At 42.9% G+C, this 20,430-nt stretch overlaps 1 protein-coding gene and 1 long non-coding RNA gene across 2 annotated transcripts in view; one reads left to right on the top strand and one right to left on the bottom strand.

Annotated features, from left to right (window-relative positions):
- The window catches only part of Slc9a9 (solute carrier family 9 member A9), a 511,055-nt gene that overhangs the window by 342,966 nt on the left and 147,659 nt on the right, over positions 1-20,430 (top strand). The window lies entirely within an intron of this gene.
- LOC141418553 (uncharacterized) overlaps positions 1-20,430 on the bottom strand; it is a 149,328-nt gene that overhangs the window by 54,870 nt on the left and 74,028 nt on the right. Inside the window, exons 2-3 of the long non-coding RNA XR_012443183.1 lie at positions 18,332-18,437; positions 15,529-15,647 (exon numbers count right to left, since the gene is read on the bottom strand). This is a non-coding gene — a long non-coding RNA (uncharacterized lncRNA). The remainder of the gene's footprint in view (positions 1-15,528; positions 15,648-18,331; positions 18,438-20,430) is intronic.

Raw genomic sequence — 20,430 nt, 5'->3', positions numbered from 1 at the left:
TCTTTTTTCTGAGGTTTTCCATATCCTGGGTTGTTTCCTCTTTAATGTTGTCTATTTTCATTCTGAGTACATTTATTTCTTTATTAATCGTGTCCTTTGTTTCACTTTGGTGTTTATATAGTGTTTCTATGGTTTCTTTTATTTCTTCTTGTGCTTTTTCAAATTCTCTATTTTTGTTGTCTTGGAATTTCTTAAGTGTCTCCTGTACATTTTGGTTGACCATATCTAGTATCATCTCTATAAAGTTCTCATTGATTACATGTAGTATTTCTTCTTTTAAATTATTCTTGTGGGCTTCATTGGGTCCTTTTGCATAGTTTATCTTCATTTTGTTGGAGTCTGGATCTGAGTATCTGTTTTCTTCATTTCCCTCTGGTTCCTGTACTAATTTTTTGCTGTGGGAAAACTGGTTTCCCTGTTTTTTCTGTCTTTCTGTAATTGCCCTTGGTGTTGTTATTGTCCCTGTACTGTGTGCAATTAAGTATTTTCTAGCTTGTAATAATAACAATGGTGATATTTAGAATGGAAGGGTGAGAGGAGAGGGAAAGCAATGAAGTTAAAGAAAGAGGGGAAAACAAATAAGTAAAAACAAAACAAACAAACAAAAGTTTCAAAGATATAAACAGGGAGAGATAGAGTACTACTCAACAGTAAGCTGAACAGGCATTAGAGAGACAGAGGCTTGAGAAAGAAAAATAATAAAAATAAAATAAAATAACTCCATGTTCAAATGCAATAAAGTTTCAGTCTTAATAGTTTTGGTGTTAGTCCCTCAGCCTCCAATCCTGGAGATGGTGTCTCAGAAGTAGTTCTGTTGTCTCATCAAAGGTGAAAAAAACCAAACCAAACAAAACAAAACAAATAAACAAAAAAAAAACCCATAAAGTGTTCCAAGTTCAAATGCAATACAGTTTCAGTAAGTTTTTCAGCATGCAGGTGTAGTTCGGTTGTTGTCTCATCAAAGGAAATAAAGAGTCTGGAGACAGTTCTGCGGATGGCTATCTGAGGCTGTGCCTCACCTGCCCACTGCTGTCAGCCTGCTGTTGCTGGCGGCATTATTTATGCAGATCTCTGGGGTGAGCTTAGCACTCACCTGGCCCCACAGGCTTTGTTTATTTAGAGTTCTCCTGGGCACAACAGCCACAGCTACAAGCTTTCCCCTTTCCAAGCACACTGGAGGAGGTGACACTGCACCAGGTTTTTCAGGCCAGTGGGTGTATTTACAGCTCATGTGGGAAGTGGGTCTTCCCCCCTCCCCTGTGGAGTTTTACTCCCACCACTACTTTTACAAGCTTTCCCGCTCCTGGTTGCTGGGTGTGTGCTGCTCCTCCTGCCTTCTCTGGCTGACTTGTTTATTTACAGTTCTGTAAGGGATTTCCCCTCCCCCCTTCTTCGGCACTCAGGGCACTCCACCCTCTTTGCTACGTGTCTTTTTTTTTGTTATTGCTTATTATTCAGTTTTTTTTTTTCTTTTTTCCCTGGGTGGGAGTCGGTCTGTCCAGGGGGCTATGTTGATCTGGCCCAGGGTTGTCTGTGGGAGTACTGCGTACTGCTTAGCTCACCTTGTGGTCTTCGTCTTCCCAAGCCATCTGGGCACTGGTGTCTGGTGGCAGCACAGGAGCCCTCCTGGTTTTTCCATTTAATGTGAAGTGGGGATGCTATGCGTGGGCTGGGGGTGTGGAGGAGTCAAAGTTTTGCCTCTTCTCGGTGGTTTTTCCTGTAATGTGTATCTCCAGCATCTCTCCAAGATTTTACTTTAGGAAGCACACTTTCTGCTTCTTCCCTCTAGCTGCCATCTTGGAATCTTCCTCCAATGGCATTGATTTTTAGGAGAAACCAGGTCAGTTGTTTCCTAGCCCACATTCTGAACTTGTATGTTTCCTCATAGCATCAATTAATATATTCTTCTCTCCATATATTTCCTGTATGCTGGAAATCGTGTCAAGGCTTAAAACTCATATGGAACATCTTTTGGCAAGAACATTCACTGGCGATGTCATGTGCTTGGTAATGTCTGTCTGTTCTGCTGGTTTGACTTTGGTTCTGGGATTGGACCCAGGGTCTGTATTTCAGATCACCAGGCATGTGCCATCAAGGCTGCTCACTTTTGGAATGCTAGGTTTCTTCATAGAATAACAGTGTTAGCCTCATTTTAAAGCTACCTATTTTTGCCTTTCTAATTTGTTTTCAATCTGTGGGGTGACACTAGAGTATCACATGGATATCATGTTTCCAGTGGTCTTTTCCTCCATTCTTAGCATCCATTGATGACCCTTGCCAGGTCCCACTTACATTTGGGATGATTCAGTTTTGATTTCTCTTTGATAAAAATTTAAGAGAGAGTCTTAGTTGCCAAATGATTGCACTTTTTAATCACCTTTTTATTATTATTTCTAATTTATTGAACTATGAGACTGTGTAACCTGTAATAATTCCAGACATAGAAATATATTTGCTATTTTTAAGAAGTTGAGTTTCTAAATTATATGACTAAAATTCTCTATATCTTTATTTTTGCTAGATGTATCAGATTCTGAAAGATAAACATTAACTTTTCCAACATGTTTTTGTAATCAAAGTCTTGCATCTCTATATCATTAAGTATACTATGGTATGTTATATATTAATATTATAGTTTATCTGGCTGATGTGTTTGTCGTATCACGTTATGATAAGTAGAGAATCTTTAAATTTGCCTTAGCATTTGTCTGATGTTTCTTTCTCATCCCAGAAATAAAACTTGAAATGGTCATTTTCTCTTCATATGTTTATGGCCCCTCTTTCATCATCTGCTCCTGGTATTGTGAGCTCTTAAAACAAAGACTGAAAGCAATAAGATTTAAAAGCACAAGGCAGGGGGAAGTCTCCCTTCCCCCACTTCATTCTGGCTATCTGAGCAGTGAGATAATATTGCTTGAAATAGATTTCCTTTAATTCCCCAGAATCCTTAACTTCTTGTCAGAAAAATAAAGTCTTAGTTTTTTAATCTATTGTAATCTTTTACCTGCTAGTATGTATTTTAAACCTCAATGAAACTGTTTTTAAAAGGTTACTGTGTAAAACTCAAGAAGTTATAATAAAACACTCATTTTTGCATCTATCCTAAAGATTACATAACCAAAATATGGGATTTTAACTGGAGTTTTAAAAACTAAGTGCTGGGTTCTGTCACACAGAGTCACTCTGAAGAAATTGCTTAAGACAGAGAACTGCCCATAGAGGAAAATGTGTTTTCATTGTGCTCAGTACAACTGCCTGGTTTGCAAAAGCCCGAGGAACTTGTCTGTTTTCCCTTCTTTTATCATTCCTTTCCTTTTCTTTGACACTCTTCCCAGAGCTAGCTTTCAGTGTGGAATAGAATTGGCCAGTAATGGAGTCACATCCATGTTTGGAGATAATGATTCAAAAATACCTCCAAACAGTTGGTTCTGGGCAGTACTGGCTATCTTTATCTTCTGCAGGATTGAAGTGGACATAAGGGGTCATCAGGGTTCACCACCTGTCCCTTCAAGCCTCCTCTCTCCTCCTCCTCCTCAGGACACCACAGTCTGCTGCAATGCTGGGGGTGGATTAGACTGACCTGCCCTCTTTCTGGTTCCTCACCTGGCACTTTGGATGTTCTACCTAACTGTGTCCTTGTTGGTGCCATTCTATTCTGACTTAGCCACCAAAGAATCCCACCCTCCTCTCTGTTTTTGGTTCACTGTCACCACAGGCCTGGTCACTTTTATACAGCACTTTTGGCATGACAAGGAATCCTCAAGGGAGAAGGTGTATATGTTTGAAACAGTAAACTGAATTCTATGTTTCATTAACTAATACCAGTCATTTAAGCAAGTGTTTAATTCTTGTTAAGCATTAAAATAACATGTACTTGTTACCTAAAATCATAAAATTAAAGAATTATTTAAAAAAAATAAATTTGTCCTGAAGTAGTTTCACACAAAGATAATTATTATTAACATTGAAGTACACTTTTCTAAAGCCTGTCTCTGGCAAGTTGTAGATTTTTTTTTCTTAAACAAAATTCAGACATTCTATATTTTATTTAAAAATATAGTGGTATCATTTTCTAATTTTATTAGTTATCCTTTGAAATCATTCTTACAAGGACTAAAAAAACAGAATCATGAAGAAGGCCAAAATTATTTATTTAAATTGGTATTAGAACATATTAAATTAGAATTGATTTTAGAGTATTATAAATAAGACTATGATGATTTTCATCATGAACAAAACATTTTGGATCTGATAACTTTCTTAGGAGAGAGTCCTAAAAACGGGATTAGGGAGTCAAAGGGTAAAATATTTTGTAAAGTCAAAATTTTTTTTGCCAAATTATTTTCCAGTAAGGTTGTGCTAATTTCAACCCCAGCAGTGTGATCTGTTCCATCCTTGGAGTTTTCCAATCTGCTTCCTGTTAGTCCAGGAGTGTCTGTGTTGCCCAGGATCTTAAGAGTGTTTTGAAATGTCGTCCTGTTCCAGACGCTCATTGTCCTGGCTCTGAGGAAGACGTTCATTGCCCCTCTTTCAGTAGAACATCTTGATCGGCTCCGGGCTGATTTCTTGTCCTTGCTAGTTTGCTAGTACCCGAGTGTGGAGAAGTATTCCAGACTCCGTGTCTGGCCCCTGGCTCCCCTTGATACCCATCTGGTTGTTCAGCGCACTCCTTCCCTGGAGCTCTGGCTTGCAAGTTGATTTACATTTATAACCCAGGCACATAGAATTTTCTGCTGGCCTCACTGCTCCCTTTCCAAACTCTGTGACCCAGGCAGCACATTCCGCACCTGGCATCTCCAACCCTGGTCACCATTTTACCAGTGGACATGTACTTACCCCTCAGGATGCAAATGCCACCCTCCAATCCTCATCCTTTCCTAGTTTTTCACATTTACTCAACAAATATTTCTTGAGTTTCAACTGTGTTCCAGTCAGCAAATAAAGCACAGATCAGAAGATGAGAAAAGTCCCCACCTTTGTGTAGCTGGCACTACACCCTAACTTCCTCTCCTAACCCTGCCTTGTGAATTGTGGCTTTATGACTGATTCAAGCACAAGTTCTCTAAATTGAGCAGATAAGGCGGCTGTGAATAAAGTGTGCTTCTGCTGTCTTGCAGACGGGCATGAATGTGCTAGGCCACGAGGTGACGTAGCCACTGGTGTGTTTTCGAAGGACCCTACCAGCCTCACAATTACTGAAGGTTCCTATGAAGTTGTAGCACTAGGTTGTCTGTTATTTGTGGAGTTCAGTGGGACTGGAATTGTTGGCCATTTCTGGGTTTTAAAAAGCATTTTAATGGGAAGTTAGCAGTCACATTAGGGGCTGTAACTGGAAGCCATCTTGAATGGGAGTCATACAGGGAATTCATACACCACAGTTTGCTCTGTCCCCCCTCCCTGAGGTAGATTTTGAGGCAATAATTTTCAGATCATTCCTGTTGCTGACAGAATTTTTCTACTGGTCACAGAAGAAATGCAAAACTATAGAGCAAAGGTACTTTGTAAAGCTATAGTATAGTTTTGACTTTTTGTGCATTTGTTTTACTTAATATTTCTGCCTTCAATCTGCAACACAAACATTTGGCAAGGATTTTTTTTGTTTTAAATCACTGAGCCAAATCCTCAGTCTGTGTAACTCAGTAGGACACTAAGGTGAAATGGAAATCTGACCCATATTGACACCTCCACATAAATTTCTCATTGGCTTGTACCATGTGTCCCAGGGCTTCCAAATATAGGCTATAAAATAAATATAACATAATTCTAGCTTCCTCCTCATGTATTTGAGCTGGGTGCAGCTTTGGAGGATAAGGAGGTGCTTTAAAGTATGTAATATACTTCATACAGAAATAGAAGGCAAAATGTTTCTGTTCGTGGTATTCAACATATATATACCTGAGACTTACTTGGTCATACAAACACCCCTCTTCCAAATAATGCGTCCTGAGAGTGTACGAGTCTATTCACAGGAGTGAGCACACATGCACACACACACACACACACGCACACACACCCTACATCTGAACCATATTGAACTACCTTAACTATCCCCCAACAAGACACACTATCCTCAGTACAGACTTTTCTCTCTATCAAGACAGTGGTCTCCCTTTCCTTACCTGAATGGCTCCCTTGTTTCCTCCATGCTTTAGACCTAGAGATCATCACTTCCTCTGAGAAAATGTCTCTCATAAGCACCATCTCAGACCAGCTAAAATAGGTTCCTTTCTCCTTTGTGTTCCCACCACCATCTCTACACACCCCTTCCTGACAGATCACATGCCCTAGAAGTAATTCATGGTCCACTTGTGTGTGTGAATGACAGCTCTCCACAATGGACTGTGGGACTCCCGAGGGTGATAGTGAGGCTGGGTCTCTTCCCTCTGTCTCCCAGCTCTTAGCACAGTGCCTGGTGTGCAGGGGGCACTCAGGCTTTTTGAGAATGACCATCAAGCATCCTGAAGTTCCCAAATCCATTCACTCTCCCACTCCATTAGACAAGTTCTGCTTCTCTTCTCTCCTGCAAGCCCCTCCCTTGTCGTTCCACACTTACTCTTTAAGCTGATGTTCTATCTTCGCAACTCATTGTGAGAACAGAAGCCATCAAGAGACAATTCCACAGTTCCCCAGTGCATCTGTACCTCCCTGCATCAGTGCCCTTAAACACCTCCTTCCTTCTGATCACAGTGGACAAAATGGCCTTGCTCTGTGAAGGCCCCACTCGTTAATGTGTCAGAAACACCCTCTCACTTACTATTCCAACTTCGTCTCTCTTCTCTCTCATATTATTGTTTTATCCTTTTCACTGCATAATTTAAAAACCCGCTTTAATTACTCTCATCTTGAGAAAGATAAAAATAAGACCCCTTTCTTTTCCTCATTTCTCCCTTCAGCTTCAGCTCTATCCTTTCTCTGCTGTCCTTCATAGTGAAATCCCTCAAAGAGTTACAGACTCACACCATCGGCAAACCCTCTCTTTCCCTCTCTTGAAGCTGCCCCATCAGGCAGTGGTTCATCATTCCCCAAAGGCTGCTTTAACTAGTCCTGGTAACTCTCCCTCTATGTTGCTGAATCCAGTGAGCAAGCCTCACTTTTCATTTCTATTGGACTAGCAACACACTTAATAAAAATCAATACTCCTGACTTGAGACACTTTGTTCACTTGAATCTTCCACTTAATTTCCCAGTACCTTCCTGACTGCATCTTGGATAGTATAAGTTAGTTTTTTGCTTCATAAACAACCATCCCTAATATCCCCATGATTTGAAAACACAAAGATACAGTTCTTATTCAAGTGACAAATGACATGATCAGCCATGGGCCTGCTTGACTCCACAGGGCTCATCTACAGCTTGGCTCAGCTAGATTCTGTTTGGGGCTCTGTGACATCTGTTTTCTCATTCTAAGGTCCAGGGAAAGGGAGCACCCCTCTACAGTGAGCTTCTCTGTCATGGCAGAGGATAGGCGCCAAAGGGCTCAAACACCCAAAGTCTCTAAGGGATTTGATGTACAACCTTAAAGCAAGAGCCACCATTTAAGAAGTGGCAGCATTAACATTCCCACCGAGAACTTACCTAAGGAGTGTTTCCTATTGATGTATATGATGTTAACAGAGAGTCCTGTATGAAGTTGTCTTAGACCTTGTCCTAGAACATCACCTAGAGGGGCAGGGCAGTCACAGCAGAAGAAAGCCAAAACTATCCAATTACACGCTCAGGAGCCAGGGGAGCACAGTTTAGATGCTCCCAGATAGAGGGGTCTCTGAGGAGCCCTCACAAATGCCTCTAGGAGCCAGCTTCCAACATCCACCATAGCCAAAGGGAGATGTGCCAGAATCACACCAATCAAAAGAGACCTGTCTTGCCCACTTACCTCTTCTCCTTCCCCTGTCCCCTAATCTTGGAGAAGCCAAGCTGGCAGTAGGCACGGGGTGGGAAGATCAGGTGTGAAGAAAGAAAGACCATTCCTTGTTGCAGATGCAAGTTGGTGGAGGGGGCTCACGCTGAATGAAACTCAAGTTCTGTTGTGATTACGTGCAACAGAAAATAGCTATCACGAAGCCACATTTGTTCCAAGTGCTTGCTGTAGGCTCCCGCGTTTTTCCCTGATCACATCTGCCTGGGTTTCACAACACCATGAAGTTAACATTACAATTTTGTAGACACCAAGCAGCTTCATTGACATCTTTGACCGTGAGAATATGGGAGGGTACAGCCTTCATTTACAAACGGCCGGCCTCACATTTGACCCTGTTGAGGTACAGGAAATCTAGGCAGTTATCCAACTTAGGTCCAAAGAATTCTGTGGCTCGGGTGTTGAGCTTTGCTTCCTTTTTCATTTATAAATGCAGTTGGAACTGATTCCAAAGTGTTTTTAGGAAGTCAGTAAAAACATTTAGGCGTAGCTACTCTTGTTTTATGAAATTTCATCTATTGTTTTGACCTTGCTTGTGTTTAAATTCGGAAATACAAAGCTTGGGGTGTCTGTAGGGCAGTTGAAGGTGCATTAAGTCATTACACCATCCACTTCAAGTCAGGAAACTCCGTGCCAGAGGTCCGTTTCCTACTTTATTAAGCCAAGAATGCAATTGAGTGTGTGACTACAGGTAATATGACACGGGTTAAGAACTGGGTCTATGGAATTTGTTTCCTGGTCAAGGGAACCACAGTGCAATTGCTATCAGAGTTAAACAAAGAAAGTAAGAAAATATATACTTTTACCTTCATTAGAACTACTGTTCTTTAAAGACTCATTGAGAATATAAGATCAAACTTAAACATGATAGCAGGAGGTCCACTTGTTGGAAACTGAAAGAACTATTGGGAATATTGCCTGCTAGCCCCAGTTCTGTTCTGTCCCATGCTCCATGGCCGACCTCGGACATCACACCTCGGTCTTTACAACTTGAAAAACTATTTTTCATTTAATAATAGAGACTATTATTCATTAACACTCAATACAAAGCAAATAAAAAATGCTCATTTAGATCCGGGACTGAGTGACGTGATCCTTCACCTGTGCATTTATTTGTTCATCTTGTTTTTCATTTCTTAAAATGGTACCCTTCACCAAAACACCTCAGGGCACACGCATCACATTAAAACAGATAAAACATCACAAAGCTGCAGTTAAAGGAGCAGCAAATGAGGTTATGTCTTTAAACAGTATTATGCTGAAAACCTTAAAAAAAAAGAAACCTGTTCACCTCAGCAGTGTAGCAGGCATGGGTGCAGGGAGAGGAGTCTTTGACATAGAGTTGAGAAATCCTACATGGAAAATATGGTGCAAGGATTGTTTTAAGCCTTCCTCTAGCATGTAAATTTTTCAGGTCGCCCTACCTCTGCCCTACCCTGCTCACCTGCAGGGGCGGTTTGTTTTATAGCCTGTCTTAATGCATCTTGTTAGCCAGAAAGGGTTACAGAGGATTCAAAAGCCCTTTTCTTTCCCAGAGGCTGTAACCAGAGTCCCTAGTTACATGTTACATGGCTTAAATGACAGTTGATCATGCTTAAGTACTGGAAACAATCAAAGGATCATAACCTCAGAGAACATTCTTCCAAATGAGTAGGAAAATCCTTGTCAATTATCCCCTGTTCCCACCCCACTGGGCCCCACCACCTGACACAGTTTCCATATACCACATTGTGTCCTCTCCTGTCCTCTTGCACGCTTATGCGAGGCCTCGTTGGTTATTAACTGACCTCACCAATCCCTGTTCACTTTCTCCTTTTAATAAAGCTTATAACATGTAGCTTTAAAAAGTTGAAATTTGACAAAAGCCACTAATGCTTTGGATGTCCATGTTCTCCGCGTGCCCTGAGAGCATGGTGAGCATTCTCTACCAAGGAGGTGAAATGTGTTCTCTGTTATGTCAAAATAGGGGTACATCTCCACTTGCCCAGATGCTGCTCTGTTACAGTACATTAGTCCTTTCAGAAGTTGTTCTATGGGAAACCCATCGTGTTTGTATATAATTGTCACTTTATGTCCACTTTGGCCACTATCAGTCTTAAAGGGCATAGTCCCATTGCACAGAAGCCTGGCCCTGCAGCCCTGACTCCTTCTCTCCCCACCCCAACTCTCTCCCACTGCAGAAAACAAACCATTCAGAGTACTCAACACTCTAAGCATGTCACAAGCCAGTGCCTTCGTACCTGTTGCTCTTCCTACCTAAAGTGACCTTTCCCTTTGGCTAGCAAACATTTTCTATCTCACCTAGAATCACCAGAGCTGAACATTCCCTTCTCTGTACCTTGTCTTGCTGCTTACTGCTCTTAAGTGTTATGACCTATTTACTGTTTGACTTCATCTATTTACCGGCGGACTTACAGAGGAAGGGACTGAGCGCCATTCATTTTGGTCCCCCAATAAAGCAACTGGCTACTAAGTATCTCATAGTTGATGTTAGGGGTTAAAGAGTATTGGTTTGGATCTGAGCTTCACCACTTTAGAGATGAGTCACCTGAGATTGAACAGACATCATTCATTCAGCAAATACTTACTGACTGTCTATTCTTGGTGGGTATCCATGTTCTGGGGATATCACACAGAAGTAAAAAAAAAAACTGTCTCATTTTTCTAGAGATTATATTGTAGTAGGAGTGACAGATACAGAAAATATAAGTATCAGTGTTAGTCAGGTTGATGGGAGTGTGAGTGGTTCAGTGGATGGATGGGTAGGTAGGTGCATGACTAGCTGGCTGGCTGGCTGGATGGGTGAGTGAATGGATGAGAAAATGACCTGCTGCATAGAGGATATTTAAAGACTATTCCCTTTATAGTCAAATTTCAAGTATAGAGCTGAGTTTGGGAGCTCAAAGAGAAGGGCCACAGAAAGGCTGGCATAGAAAAAGCCAGAAACCACAGCCCATCCAGGGCACACAAATATCACTTCCACATAACTCTTCACTGACAGACAACAACGAAAAAAGTGCAGACACTGGCTCATCTACAATTAGCAATCACAGTCTTGTGTTGTCCTAAATGCTCCAGAGATACATTTACCTGTTTAGGTGCCTTTGACTAACCCTTAGTTCTTCATGAAAGTGGATCTAATAAGAAACTGGCTATGAATATTCTGTAAGGTGTCCAACATAGGAGGACTATAATTTTGATGCTAAAAAAGTTCAGCTGAGGCTTTCTGTGAGGGTCCCACCTTATTCACAGGCTACACGTAGCCTGAAGCACCCTTTAAAGTTCCAAGAAGTACCTGTTACACAGATATTCTGCTACAGAGTATAGCAAGGGGTTGGGGAGAGAATTGAGAAATATTCTAGCTCATCCTGTTTACTTATGAATACTAATGTGATTATTAATTAGTGTTTCAAACACTGAGAAAATGAGACAGGATGGACAAGTGTTGATAGAGGAAAAGAGGGTAGGTAAAAAGGTGAGAAAGAAAGGGAAAAACTAGATTAACAAGAATATATTAGCCCAGCAAGGTCCTGGGGAAGGATGAGCCTGTCTGCAAAGACAAACTTCCTCAATTCAGAAGATAGAATTCTCAAGAAGAGTTCTGGACCCATGCTGGGAAAAGACAACCCCCAAAAGTTATGCTGAGCTAATTTTCAAGACTCTTCAACTTGAACATAATTAAACAGCTTCAGTTTAGCCAGCAGAGTATCATAGGGGTGCATGTTCAAGTGGTTTTCTACCATGAAGCTAGGATCCCTCTGAAATTTCACCTCAAGGGCACACTAGTCTGTTCAATAAAGAGCCTGCTCTGGGAAGCAAACCCAGCTGAGGACCTCAGCTACCTCCTCCAGGCTCCTACTGCTCATTTCATACATAGCCTCATATGCCCAATGGGGTGTGCACCTCCCCACACACTCAGCCAACAATGAACAAAAGGGAAACCTTCCAGAATTCACAGGACATTATCACAGTAGCAATTAAAGATATCGTTAGACTGCCATAAAGGGCTTTTTGATTTCCTACAGGAAACATTTAGAAATTGCTGTGTTTAGCACTCACAAAATCTTTAGGTGGGACTTGCCTGTGGAACAAAGCAGCAAACCAAAGTCAAATCCATTCTTGACCCCCATTAGCCTGAGTTCCTCCTGTTTCCTACACCACTCACTCCATCTCAACTATCCCTTTCCTACTGTAAGCACAGTTCAAACGTAGCCTCAGTGAGCCAGGAGGACAGTGAAGTATGGGTTGGCTGATTCTGCTGCTCCCAGAACCCCACAAGGTCAGGGGCAGGCTGAATTTGGTACCAGGGTGGCCTCTGAACCCCTGAAATCAAGGATGTGCTGTGGAGTTAATGTTAAAGCCTGGGGCAGGTGCAATACTTTAGAAAAGCAAGCTCCACACTGGCATGATTGGCTTTCTGCTGTGCCCTGCAGTCCACAAGTCTCTGAACCACCTCCCCACCTTAACAGACCACCCCAGCTTCATCCTCTCTGAGCCCAGGTCCCTGTGTTCTCTGTTCCTCCCCTTTCTTTCTAGGCAGCCAGTGTTTACTGGATGCTCTGGGAAACGAAGGGAGTAGAAAACACAGGGAAGGATGGCATGGTCCCAAAAACGCTTGATCCCTGAGTAGGAAGACGAGTCACACATGTGAAGCTCTGTGACTCTGCAAGCCAGATATGACAAGTAACCTGCAGTGAGGTGCCTCCAGGTCTTTGCTCCCAAAGGCACCTTGGCCTACAATGTTCTTTTTGCTCACTTCCCATTCTCACTCCACCTTCCGCCTCATTCTCAGCTGTGCTGACGCCTTGAGCCTTCCCTGATCCCACCAACCACTGAGCCCACTGGATTCAGAGAGAAACAGGGAGCTGAACAACAGGCAGTGTGAGCTCGTGGTTTAGAAGATGGGCTTGAGATGCTACTTCTAGTCTTTTCACAAGGCAAGCTACTTCATCTTCCTGTGATGCTGCTTTGTTGTGCAAGGTCCTGGTGGAGGGCTGCCTGAGTCCAAGGCAAAGGCTCAAATGGTGCCTACCGTGTCATTAATGTCCCTAACTGTTATGTATTCTGAAGGCTGTCATGCCCAGTGGGCTGTGTGATTCTCCAATGTAGGGGCAGTGCTCATTTGTCCTGTTGCCCTCCTCACCTGCAGCTGAGCACAGCACAGACTGAACAAACACATGAGCTGAATGTTGAACAAATTGAAGAATTGACTAAACAATGAATCAACAAGTGAATGAGCCTTAGGAAGGAATAGGAAGCAGCATTGAATTATAGCAAAAGAGCTGGGCTTTCAGATCCAGGAAACCCAAACTCAGCCAGTGACATGACTGCTTGTCAGTCAAATGAGTCATCCCAGCCACTGGCATTCCTGGTCTGGGCAGGATATGGCTCTGGAGGCAACATAAGAGGTTGAGGTACTCTAGGCCAGTGGCTGGTGATCAGAGTTCAGTCCCTGCTTAGGAATCGTGTGACCTGAGCAAGCCCCAAACTTGGTTTCCTCAGCTGTCAAAGCAGGTTCTAGACAGACCATAGGACCCCAAACCATAAGGGTCATTACCAGCTGATAGCTTTGCAAAATAGACTGTTCTGACTCTGCACTGGGATACTCTGACTCCATGGTCTGAGGTGGAACCCAGAATCTGGGTGTTATAAAAGCTCCCATGAGCTCCACAGTTCACCTGTGCCTTTCTATGAACTCTGGACATCGGTTTGGCAATGGCTGAACCAGATTTCTCAAGCTGGAGGACAGAGATGACACATACACCCAAGGTTACTGTAAAGAACTGCCGCCACCCTGTTCCTTAAACACAGAACCTTGGTTCTTTCAATGCTCACACAGACCTCTGCTCTCTGAGGGCAATGAAGAGTTGAGGCCACCATTCTGAAGAAAATGGACCTGTCCCCACCCCCACCCCCAGCACACACGTGACACGCACAAAATGAATCACCACCTGTGACAGAGCCACGCTGCTTCTAAACTGTGATGGGCCCGCTTAGCTTAATTGTTTTGCCTGTATAAGCACATTTTGCTGCGTCCATTTGTCAAGATGAAGGAAGGTTGTTTTATAAAAGGGGATTTAATTAAATGTTTTGTCCCAGCCTGGCCTTTCCTTTCCACATCTGCATTATGCTTGTGTCATATTTTCCCTGGAGGGCAGGAAAACAATTTAGTGAAAATGAAGGATCCATTGATTTGCTATTGAAAAAGGAAATGCCAAGCTAACGACTCCCCTCTACAATTTTCTAGTGACCATAAGAGAGAGCCGGCCATTTAACTTAAAGACAGTGTGTTTCCCGGTACACCTGGCTCTTTATATCTTTCTGTACTATTCATGCCGTTATGTTTATAGCCATGCTCTTGATTGAAATTATTTCGTGAACTTTCTCAAGAACTGTTTTTCTTCCTTGAATAGAATAGATGTTTCTGGTAAGTAAAGTCCTTTCATTGTCTCCACTGCCAGTTTGGCAACTGGGGGTGGGAAAATCCTTCTTTGTTCAAGACCTAACCATGGGATCAGAATCTGCCTCCTGTCATCCAGCAATGGATCTCCCACTGTGGATAGAATTTAATTTGACCTACTTTCCTGCCTGTTGAGCTGCCTCAGGCCTCAAATGTTCTTCCAGCAGATATCAGCTGTTTTCTGGGTTAAAGTCTTAGATCTTTAGCTCAATACAGTGTTGCTGTGCCTCAAAAGAAGCAGGATACATTAATAAGTCTGAGGGAGCTGGATGTGACAGAGCCCTTGCTGAGCGTCCCTTCCTCCAGCCACTGATTACTATTTGGAGTCTGGGCTTGTCTGATGAAGGGTTAGGGTGGTCCTGGGAGCAACCTGCTTCATTGAGGGAAGGGGGCTTGCAAGTGAATGGGGACTGGAATCAGGAACATGTGATTTGCCACAAGAACACTCGTGCCACCTCTGGGGGCTTCATGCCCTGACTGGTGCTGACAACCTGAGATTCATGCACTCGGACTTTATTGAGCACCAGCCATGCAGCAGCCGCTGTGGTTGGGGAAACAATGGGAAGCAGAAGCACACAGAGTCCTGCTGACCCAGGGTTCAGGAATGGAGGAAGTGGGTGGAATCAACTCTTCACAAAACCCAACAGGAGATGACAATGTGAGAATTATCAAGGAGATCTAGCCAAGCAGGAAGAGGGGGAGGGCCTTCCAGGGGAAGTGAGTTTTGAGTGAACACATAAAGGGTGAGTAGGAATTACTAGGAAGAAGAGGGTTTCAGGCAACTCTGACCCAAGGCAGGGGACAGTGCTGACAGAGACAGCTGCTCGTGTCAGCTGGGGAATGTTCAATTCCCTGTGATAAGCATTTGCCTTCTCTCTTGTTGGTCCATTAGGAAACACACCAGCTGACCTCTGAATGGGAGCTGGTCAGCCAGAATGCATTTACACCTAATTATCCCCAAATTACAGTCCATGGAGATGAAATGTTCTATTTTTCTGTATTATACGGAGAACCAGGGCACCCACACTCTCTCTGTTCCCTCTTCTGTCTACACCAGGAAGAAAGCAAAGGAGAAGCCCTAGCCTGTACTCTGATTTTCACAAATCATGTGACCGAATAGGAAGGGCCTCCCTGGAGCAGGGCAGTAACTCACCTCTCAGATCCTGATGGGTGCACAGGAGCTGGCTGGCAGAGGCTGCTTTGCATTTACAGCACTTTCCAGCTGAAGGCCTCAAAATGGTTTCACAGGCGAGGGGCTGCTTCGTTCACCATCTGGGTGTGAGAGAAGGCGTGCCTGGGAAAGGGGTCATATGCTCACTCTCCCAGAGTGGGCTAGGCCCCTGCCCACCACCTAGTGCTATGACCACAAGGGCCCGTGTGGGAGTCCCGTGCAGGCTCAGACTCACTTCTCCCTCTGTAAGTGGTAACACCCAGACCTGAGAGCTGACATACAGGTACTTAAGAGCAAGGGAATGGCAGAGAAAGACTGTGGTCAAATAGGAAAGGCCCGTCCTAAGGATGAGAGGAGGGATGGGGACAAAGAGAATTGTGATTTTGCTGGGGAATTGGTTGGTTCGAGAACAGGCTCTCGTGATCTTTTAAAGGCGTATTGGCAGTGATTTTGCTTCCTTTTCCTTACTGTTTCTCCTGGTGCTGCCTCAGGCCCTAGTCTGTACCTCCAGGGGGCTGAGTTTGGTGTGTCATGAGGTTCACCCTTCAGGTGTGTTAGTGGTTTGCCTGGGCTGAGTGTGCAATTTGGGCTCAGTGGCTTTCAAGCTGAGTAGTCCTAGGGAGCAATCTCAGTGGGCTTCCTGTCACCCCTAAAATCCCACCATGGCACAGGGGCGCTAGAAACTGCCCCTGCCTCACATTTCCTTCCTCCCAGAGCCCATGGGTCCCAAAAAGCTTGATTTCATGGACTCATTCCTTCAAGATAACTTGTTAAAGAGCTAATGCTCCAGATAATATGTTAGACTCAAAGTGAAGCATTTTTCCTTACTCCCATTTTTCATTGTCTCCCAAATTTTCTGTAATGAGTCTACAGTTTTTTTGGATAATGTTGTTTGCTGTGGAATTATATCTGGAAATGGAAATATATAAACATATATTTTTTTAAAACAATATTAGAGAAATAGACAAATTGTTTTCTCTTTTTAAAGGTTACTTGAAACTATTACTTTACAACCTCGACTTTGTTATCTTCTCCAAGAAAGCACAAGTTTATCTACCCGCACCTTTCTATCTACCACCTATCTACCAGCGCCTTTCCTCCAACTCTGAGAATGAAGTGTGTTGGGTTGATGATGGAAAATGAAAATTGCTTAAAAATCAAAGACAAACAGTCTTGGCTTCTGGCCTCAGGAGAGAAAAAAATCCAAAAATAAAACTTTCATAAGAGGGACAATTTTTTTTTTTTAAAAAAGATCTTGATAAGGTCCAAGAGATGCCGGTAAAAGGGATCTACCGAGCCTGGCAAGGTGGCGTGTGCCTATGGTCCCGTACCTGGGAGGTGAGCATAGGAGAATGTGATCTAAGGCTGGCCAGGGAAAAAGCAGGTAACCTTATCTGAAAAATGAACTAAAAGCAAAAGGACTGTGGTGTGGCTCAAGTGGTGGAGAACTTTCCTAGAAAGTGCAAGGTCCTGAGTTCAAACCTCAGTACCCCAAGTGTGGGGGAGGGTAATCAGCTCCAGCTGAAGGATGGGGAAACTTGAAAGCAATGCCTCTAAGAAGACAGATTTCAGGACTGCAGACAAGGTGGTTTGGTTAGCTGGGGCAGGAAGGGTTCTGCCCCACGAGCAGTGGAAGAGAGGGTATGGACCACATGAGCTCAGTTAGGAGGAAGCCCAGCAAACATGAAGAGATAGAGGTGATGCTGAGAGAGCTGAGTGTGGAGAGGCCACAGAGGCTGGCCAGGGGTGGGGATGAGGTATTTGATTCTGTGGTCAAGGGCACTGAGATGCTGACCCAGTAGCAGAGGTTGGCATGAACTAGGGTTCAGAGAGATAGAAATTTATGGGACTGAATCCAGGTGAGAAAATATGACACCTGGCCCAGGGGAATAGCTGTGAGATGGGAGGTAGATGAGCATATTCTGAGGAAATAAGGAGTGTAGGGGTGACTTTCAACCCATGCCCTCAGACTGGGCTGGGCCAGTCAGAAGAGTCTGGGTGATCACTATTTGCAGGAGAGCACTGGAAAGGAAAATTACAGCACAATACAGTGGCTGGAAAGGAAAATTACAGGATGTCCTTCCATGAGTTCTTCAGCTCTGAGGAATTGCAGGAGATAGCAAAGTAATGAAAGCGAAACAGGGGCTCTCCTACTAAGAAGGATAACCTATAAGACTTTCCTTTCCTTTTCTGCCTCTCTTTTTCTTTTCTTTCTTATCAGTCACTAAATGTCCATGAAGCACTTATTCTATGCAGGAAGCCAAAGAAACACAATTCAATACCTGTTTTCAAATGACCCTCAATATGTTTGCAGTCAGAGCTGCATCCGAATATCAACGCTGCATCACTGATTTTAATTCATTCATGATAACAGCGACCTTGAAAAAGGTGTTGAAAGATCTTGAAGTGGACTGACCCATTGATTGCTTCAATGAAGGGTAATTAAGTGTACATATGAGAGCTATTGTTGTGCAGTGCTACCAAATGCGATACACCTTGCTGTTATCTTATATCACATCTATTTTCTTATTTTTTTATTATATCCATTTTAAAGATAAGGAAACCAAGGTCCTGAGAGATGGAGTTACCTATTCAAAGCCAGGTGGGCAATAAGTGCTCTTGTAGCCCAGAGGGAGTGACCCAAAGCTCATATGCAGTTTGTTGCCCCTAGTGAGGAGGAGAGGAAATGGGAGGTATTCTTAGTAAAAACCTGCCATGTAAAGGTTTGGGATATGTAGTTTACTAAGCATCAAAGCCATCAGAATTCTACAGGTTTGATACCTACCTCTCTTCTTACTTTACTTCCTAGTTAGTTTTAACAAATTTTTCAGACTTATTCTGCTGTCAAGAACTGCATGTTTCTTCAAGATTTTGGGCAGGGTGGGAGAAGGCTGAAACGATGAAAAGACAGAATATAAATTAGTTACTTTCTGGAGTGTGCATCGGAGTCAAATAGGTTCCTCCCTGTGTTGTCCTCTATGTCTGCCTCCTGGTGCTTGAAGGGTTAAAAGGCATCGAACTTTTTATTTTATCATCAGATCTCGATTAATCTGGCAAATGCCATAAATCAAGGGGCAGTGGGAAATTGGACAGTAAGTGAATTGGACGTTATTATAAAAAGAGAAATTGGATCATTTCTACTCATTTCTATCTGAAAATGAAAAACCGCCAAGGTAATGAATCTCCTTGATCTGCTGAAATGCCTATTGGTTATAAAGTACTTTTCCATCAAAGAGATAAGCAGAGCCAAAACACAATAAAAATTATTCACATCCATATTTTTGAATAAAAGTAAATAAATCTTCATACTGATTAAGGGGGTAGCACCCCTAAAAAGACCAACTGGCTACCTAAAAATGAAACCACAAAGTCAAGAGGAGCTCTTGTTAACCTGACACTTTGAGAAAAAAGAAACCTTTGCTGCTGTTGAATGAACTGTTCACCCTTCTATGAAATCAAGAGCAAACTTACCAAGATCAATTCCTACTCCTGAGCCTAGACAGAACTGCCTAAAAAGATCAATGGTCCCCAAAGCTACAATGAAAATAACTTTTTATTGCTAGGGTTAAACTCCTTCTCATTGTTAAATTCATAGAAAGGAAAGTTACCACTATCACTGGGATTATAACTCATATCTGGGAGCTGACTGGCACCCTTGACCCCATCAGAGTTTGTCTTGAGTCCAAGGGTGACAAGTGGCTTCAGTTGGGATAAAATCCAGGCAAGATCAGACAGGTGGCCACCACTCTGGGGGAAAGACTTCTTTAAATAAATCCAGATTCCAGGGCAACCTGCTTGTAATGTTTTTCTTTGTAAAGTTTCCTCAAACCTGAGACCATGTAGTTTCCATTTTCTGAGTGAGTTATGAGTGTGATTGTGGTAAAACAGCCCTCTGTGTAAATCATGTTTTTAGTTCTTATTCTTCCTACATTTACTTACCCTGTGCCCTCCCTGCTCTCAACAAGCTGATAGTCTAGGACATCTCCTCTCCATTACATCCAACACAGTCCTGGCACACAGCAAGTGCTCATTAAATGCTTCTAAAGATGACCTGCCCAAACAGTGTTTAGAAAGATAGAAGCAATGGACTTCTCTCTTTACTCTTCCTTTTGCAAATGGACTCAGTATGGCTTTGCCTTCTGTCTGTCCTTCCTCCCCCCACCCTTTTCTCTTCCTACTACAAGGCAAAACCTGCCATCACACTGTGAAGTCCCAAGTCATACCTCACCCCTTACACACACATACCTTACCCCATACACACATCCTTGTAACCTACCAGAGCTGCCTGGTTCAGTTTGATTCAGTTAAAGGCATTGTTGCTTTAAATGTTGCATTGGTAATAATAATAGGTACCCCTAATGCCTTTTCAAGCTTTCAAGCCCTCTCTTCTGCTCTGTCTTGGGAGGGGTAGCTATCAAGTTATGGCTTCTAATGGCTGAGTTGACAGCCAGACGAAGAGCCCTGTGGGAAGGAACCCCAGGAGACATGCCTGAGAGAAATATCAGCAGTAAATGCACAGAGAACAGTGATAAATGATGAAATATCCGGGCCCAAGATACATTTTATCAACATCATTCCTGTCCTTTAAGTGCAAAATGCAAATGCAAGGCTTGGTTATAATACCTGTGTCCAGCCCCAAGTTTTTTGAAACCATCATTTTCTGATAGTGGGTCCCTCATCCCATCCACCTCCTTTTTTGTCACATAACACCCATCCTAACTTAAAGTCTATTATTATAAGTTGCCTCAGCTCCTATTAAAAAAAGAAGAGGGTACAAGTGAAACTGGATTACTTGGTAATCATTAGAGATGGCTTATTCCCCTGCACACGATGCCTTAGTAGCACTGGAAGAAGACTCCAGACTCATGTTTAAATATCTGAAAG

The sequence above is a fragment of the Castor canadensis genome, chromosome 17, assembly GCF_047511655.1.
Source record: "Castor canadensis chromosome 17, mCasCan1.hap1v2, whole genome shotgun sequence".
NCBI classification, from domain to species: Eukaryota; Metazoa; Chordata; class Mammalia; order Rodentia; family Castoridae; genus Castor; species Castor canadensis.
The sequence above is the reverse complement of the archived record's forward strand: the minus strand, read 5'-3'. Positions and strand labels throughout refer to the sequence as shown.